Source organism: Elephantulus edwardii, unplaced genomic scaffold, assembly GCF_000299155.1.
Source record: "Elephantulus edwardii isolate Elephantulus edwardi_28Jun2011 unplaced genomic scaffold, EleEdw1.0 scaffold00158, whole genome shotgun sequence".
Taxonomy (NCBI): Eukaryota; Metazoa; Chordata; class Mammalia; order Macroscelidea; family Macroscelididae; genus Elephantulus; species Elephantulus edwardii.
Window position 1 is genome coordinate 6182478 of NW_006399908.1, and position 6962 is coordinate 6189439.

Genomic DNA, 6962 nt, shown 5'->3' on the forward strand with positions numbered 1-6962 from the left:
TAGGAAACACATAGACTATTATGGAGATTTATTTTGGAATTTAGATGTACTGTTATCAATTGTGTTTAGCCATGCATGTTTCATATCCTTGAAGACGTAACATGGAATCATTAACAGCTTATGTTATGCCAATGACACAACCTTACTTGCTGAAACTGAAACTGAAGACCTTAAGTGTTCGTTTGCACAAGATCAAGGACTATTGTACTTGAAGTTTTACATCAAGAAGACAAAGATTTTTACCATGGGGCCAATTGGTAGTACTATGATAGATAAAGAAGAGATTGAAGTTGATAACAGTTACAGCTTGCTTGGCTCCATAATCAACACTCTTGCTACCAGCAGTTAGGAAACCAAAAGATGAATTACATTGGGAAAATTTGCTGTCAGGGACCTCTCCAGAGTACTGAAAAACAACGATATCAGTCTAGAGACTAAGATGTTCCTTATTAAGCCCATGGTCTTCACAATTACTTGTTATGTTTCAAAGCACTGGACAATGACTAAAGATGACAGAGGAAGAATTGATACCTTCAAATTGTGATGCTGAAGAAGAGGCTTGAACATACATGAACCACCAAGAAAACAAATAGGTCTGTCTTGGAGATGGTGAAACCAAGTATCTCCTTGGAGGCTAGGATTTTGAAGCTCTGTCTCACATACTTTGGGCTTATGGCCTGGAGAGACTGGTCCTTTAAGAAGGGCATGCTTGGAAGGGTGGAGGGACAGCTCAGGAGAAGAAGACCCTGGCTAGATGGATTGATGCAGTAACTAGGACAACGGAGTTGATGTGTCAGAATTACTAAGACTGGCTCAGGACAGAGCAGAGTTCAGAGCTGCTACAAATAAGGTCGTTATCGGTTGCAGGCAACCTGATGGCACATAACAACACCAACAACAATGTACTTAGTTATTTTACAAATTTACACAGATATATTAGAATATACTGAAATAGAATCTTCAAGGCAATGAGTAAGTAGTTAAACTTAAGCAAATAAACTTGAAATTAACAACTAATTAAAAATAATTTTTGGTTTAAATTCGATTTAATTTTTAAATCAAAAGTGAACAATGCTCCATGAGATGTACAATTTGTTGGGTGGGAGGAATAAGAGAAATTGGAAGAATCTGTTCTAGAAAACAATGTATTCAAATTTTGTAAATAAACTAGTATAATAATAAAAAAGTAATTAAAAAAGTGAACAATATATGTGCTAAACTATATTTTCCCTTGTGATTAAGACTTCTTTTTGCTAATTCTGTACAAATTTATACTTTTTGTAATTATTAATCATATTATCTTAGTAATAAGCCTTACTTAAAAAATGCATTTTCTATTAATAGACACTCGTGTGTATTTAATTGAATATGGTTCTACTTCTACAACACTATTTTATCAATGAATGTGTTTCTGTATTTTGTTCTGATTACTATTTGGTCTGTGTGTCTGTACATGTAAAGGAATTTGAGAAATCTAAGTATATACAAATTTCTTTTAAAATCACAGCAATATGAAAGATTCATTTGAAAATAATTTCAATAAATAAATTACAACTATCAATTCATAGGATCAAACTTTTCTTGTTCTATACTCTTGGTCAGAACAGAGCTTTAAACTAACCGTCCAGTGAGTTTTCAGAGCCTGATAATTTCAAGGAAGGAGATTGACTATCCTTCTCCCCCAGGGCAGCTGGTGGATTTGAACCACATGCCTATGGGATTGGAGCACAGCTTCTTACTACTAGGCCAGAGCTCAAGATCTCTGATTAAATCATACTACCTCTGGTGGCCCAGTGGTAAGAATCAGTGTTGCAATTGGAAAACAAGTGGTTCAAATCTGCCAGCCCTTCCAAGGGAGAAGAATGGGAAAATCTCCATGTATTAACTGCTTCTGAAAAACCACTGGAAGGTCAATTATGTGTTGGTTCTAACTGAGAGTATAAATGTACACAATACTTTCAATCTTCTGTAAAGACCATGTGTTTCCTTTTCTCTATTCATTTTCCCTTTTATTTAAATATCTATTCATTGAGAAGAGCTTACAGCCCCAAAACAAGTAGAAACAACACAACAATAAAAGTACCAGATGTTCAGGCTAGGTTTAGAAGAGGCATTAATGGTTATCCATGGTGGACAGTGTTTGGTGGTGCATCCACGTATGTAATAGCTTACGTCCAGAAGCCCTATGAACCTGGAAACAGCACTTAACAACAATAACACCAACATAGAGGGAGACCAGTTGGCCTAGTGGAGAGAAAGTGATGTTACCAAGCCAAAGGTGAGTGGCTTCTAACCCACGGCCCTCGGGCCTGTTTTTCATTGTTTATGTTTAAACATTCTTCTAGGTGGTATAGCCCTGGGTGTGTCCACTTGCTGTACAGTGGTAACTTGTGGTTTCTGGGAAGCTGAACACTGTGACATGATGTGTCAGTTGTGTTAATGGTCACCCATGGCTGACTGTGTTTGGCGGCACTCCCCAATTAAAACAAGCTTGGAACCAGGAATGGCATCCATTTCAGTAATAACTTGCCTCTGGAATCCCTATGAACCTGGAGAAAGGATGGAAGTCACACAACTGTTGAGGACTTTTCATAGGGTTGCTATGAGTCGCCTACAACTTGACGGCTCTTAACAACAACAACATGGTTCTAGGGATATTCCCGCTAACGTTAGATGGATCTTGGCTGAAAGCAGACAATAATGCAGGAATGTCTACCAGTGTTTCATTGACTGTGCAAAGGCATTTGACTGTGTGGATCACAACCACTTGTGGCTAATTTTAAGAATAATAGGAATCCCAGGACACTTGATTGTGCTTTTGAGAAACTTATATTTGGACCAAGAAACAATCATCAGAACAGAATGAGGAAACACTGCATGGTTCAAAACCAGAAAAAAAGAATACTCCAGGCATGCATCCTATCTCCATACCATTTCAGTCTATATGTGGAACATATCTGGTAGGCTGGGCTCTATGGGTAGGAAAATGGCATCAGGACCAGAGGAAGACTCATCAATAACCTGTGTTACACAGATGACACAAACTTGTTGAAACTGAGCAGAACCTGAGACATTTTCTTCAGAAGGTCAAAGACTGCAGCTGTAAATACAAATAGAAGCTCAACATCAATAAAATAAAGATTCTCGTCACTGGGCCAATTGCAGCATCATGATGGACTGTGAAGAGATTGAAATTGTTAACAGCTTCCACTTGCTTGGCTCCTCAAACAGCACTCTTGGTACCAGCAACCAGGAAACCAAAATATGAATTGCATTGAGAAAATCCGCTATCAGTGAACTTTCTAGAGTACTAAAAAGTAATGATGTCAGTCTAGAGACTAAGGTGTGCCTGATTCAGACAACTGTCTTTGCAATTACTTGCAATGCATAAGAAAGTTGGACAATGACTAAGGAGGATGGACGAATTGATGCCTTTGAGGTTTGGTGCTAGAGAAAAACATTAAATATACTATGGACTGCTAGGAGAACAAACAGGTTCATCCTGGAGATGGTGAAACCGGGCTTCTTATTGAAGGCAAAGATTCTGAAGGTCTGTCTGACATATCTTGAGCATCAGTCCTTAGAAAGGGACATCATTCTGGGGAGCGTGGAGGGACAGCACAAGAAAGGAGGGTCCTGGATGAGATGGATTGGCTCAGGGACTGGGGTAATGAAGGTGGGAGTGTCGGAGATGTTGAAGTTGGCACAGGATAGAGCAGAGTTCAGAGCTATTGTACATAGGGTTACTATGAGTTGTGAGTGACTAGACGGCACTTAATAAAACAACATTCATTTAGAAGAATGGGAATCCCAAAATGCTTGATCATGTTCATGTAAAACCTAAACCTCGACCAAAAGCTGTTGTACAACAAAACAAGTGAGCATTGCATGTTTAAAAAAAAATAAAAATGAGTATGTTAGTTATGTATTCTTTCTTCATACTTTTTCAATCTTTATGTTTAATAGGACATTTTAAAAAGCTGTACTTTACCAAGAAGAATGTGGCGTCAAGATCAGGGAAAAGTAGCATCTTGTGTTGTGTAGAAAACACAACCTTGCTCACCAAAAGCGAGAAGAACTTGAACACCCGCTGCGGTCAGGACCAGCACCGTCATTACAGTTTCCATTTCAACATCAAGAAAACGGAAATCCTCATTCTCTAAAGAGTAGGCTGCATCATGATAGATGGAAAAAGACAGAAGTTGCTAATGATTTCACCTTGTTCGTATCCAAAATCAGGATCCTTGGCACCATCAGTCAGGAAATAAAAAATATGAGTTGCAATGGGGAAAATATGGTTTTAAGACTCCTCCAGAATGCATGGGTCAGTTCCACCTCTATGACAATGGGGTTTGAGTTATATTTTATTTCCTTCTATAAACTAATCTCAATTTATTCATAAATGGAAATTTATGGATAAATTTATGCATTTTAATTCATAAGTGGATATTTTTTTAAAAAATAGGTTATTATTGTTAGGCGCTTTCAAGTTGACTTTGACTCATCGTGACCCTATAAGCAACCCATCTCGACCATTCTGCATCATCCTCACTTATCTCTGCTCAGGCTCGTTGTGATATTTATGGCCTCAGTCTATCTCATTGAGGCTCTCCTTCTCTTTCACTGATCCTCTACTTTTGCCATCATAATGTTACTCTCTAAGGCCTAGTTCCTTCTTAAAATATTCACAAAGTAAATGAGAGGAAGTATCATCAGCCTTGCCTCTAAGGAGAACTCTGCCTATACTCCCTCCAAGACAGATTTATTTTTATTGCTTGAGGGAAGATTGTCACAATTCCCCTATGCCTGACCTCTAGACCTGGAGGAGGCCTGTGTTTTAATGAGGTTCAACCATACCCTCATAAGTTGTTAAGGCCTGTTAAGGCCCTGGGCCTGATCACGTTCTGACAGGATCCTGTCCCCAAATTCCTTAGAAAACGACCATCTCCCTTAAATCTTCCTAATAGCCTAAATAAATAATAAATAAAAGGAAACTGTCTTTAAAACTGTTCATGAGGCTATGGGTCTGTGGGCTGGCCTGGGGCCTGGGGACTTGGACTCTCCCTCCACTCTGGAAGTCAGCTACTGGCTGGTGGTGGTCTTGATGATGGTTTCGTCTTGATGACATTCAGGCAAGGGAAGTTTCTGGGGTCCTTTTTGTTGTGTGTTATTGTGTTTTGTTTTTCCCCTCCCTCTAAAGTGGGTCGTGAGCCTTAGACTAAGGGTAAAAAGGTTGAGCCCTGCTTGAGGCTGTGGCTATAAAATCCTGAAGGATTAATTTTAGAAGAATAATTTTAAAAGACACAGCAATCATGTGTCTATTTGTTGTACTGAACAACTTGGAGTTACTCGTGAGTGGCATCCACTTCTTAAACCACGTGCCTCTGGAAACTATGGACTTGGAGAAACAATGAGTTATGGAAAGGCATTAGATCTTTCATTCACAGAGTCACTATAAGTCGACCTCGACTCGATGGCAATCAACAGCAACAACAACATATATGATGCCAAAACCCCTGGAATTAAAGGTCCTGTCATAAAGCCGAAACCTCCTCCTCTCCACTTCTCAAAAACTGGCCAAGAAAGAGAGCAAGGCCACACTCTGAGCTTACTAACAGCTAAATGGCATCAAGTCGTGACCTGGAACTTAACAGCCCTCCAAGAGCAGCTATTTGCAGCCTCATTGCTTTATCAGTGAAGCTGGAGTCTGCCCAGACGCCTGGTTAGTATAAATTGTACCCTCTGGAGTAGTCCTAATATCTCCCTCACCATCTCTTCTTTCTTTCCTCCAGCCACTCCTTCAGGTCACAAAGAGCATTTGCCTTTTGAATCAGACAGCACCCAACACCTTTCCCAATTCTCAACCGCCTAAGGCTGCTCCTTCAATTTAGGTGAGAGCCCAAGAACACTCTCTTAAGCACCTAGGAACTGACCGTTCTCCTTTCTCTATTATCCCTCTTCTTCCGCTTGGGTCTCGGAACCCTCTTTTGATACCTGATCAGGATCTCTATATATGGCTGAGTCTCTGGCAGGGGAGACATCCTACTGCCGGTTTCTCAACATTCAGCTTCTCCTTTACCTCAGAAGGCTGGCCTTGTGTCCCAGAGGATAGTCCTTTGTTCTGCCTCCTCTAAAACTCATACATCTTTGACATTATGGCTAATTTAAAGTATAAAAGGCTTGTCCACTTATATATTCAAATTTTGTAAATTTGGCACATCCAATCCATCCATCATTCAGGACATAAACAACACAATGTCAAATGATCAGACGTTTCCTATGCCAAAACTTTCTTAACTATCCATTCTCACCCCTCTCTCTGCTGATTCTTCTTATGCTTTCTGATTCTCATAACTAACCTTTCCAGTTAAAAGAGAACATTAAGACAAAGTCCCCTGCAACTAAAATGTCACCCTCTTCCTTTTTCAAACTTTACTCAGCATGTGAAACATTATCCCATTCCATTTCTGACCCCAACATAGCAGATGACCCCTCATACTATCCTCTTTCAAATGGTGCCAGTTCCCCCAAAGACTACAGACAAAACATTACGTACAAGTCAACCAAATCCCTCTACATCTTCTCTCTCACCAAAACTCCTTCCACACTCCCTGCTCTTTTGCCATGTATGACACAAAATTCAGCCAACCAACCCCCAAAATATATAAAATCTTCCCTTCATTCTCTTTCTTGCCAAGCCTCATTTTAATGTTTTCAAAGTGAATTTTGATACACAGGAAAGTCTTAAACCATAAAAGAGTAAATAAAAACAAGTATTTACTATTTCTTCTGTTCTGACTAATTTTCTGTACCGATAACCCAATGTTTCAAAGGACCCCCGAACCGCTGGTCCTGTTCTGTCCCGAGTGGACGGCGAAGACCCAAGACTCCAAGACACCGGCTTGATGCAACAGCAAGAGATAAGAGGTTTATTGCAGAGCTCCAGGCCGACTCTTATCTCT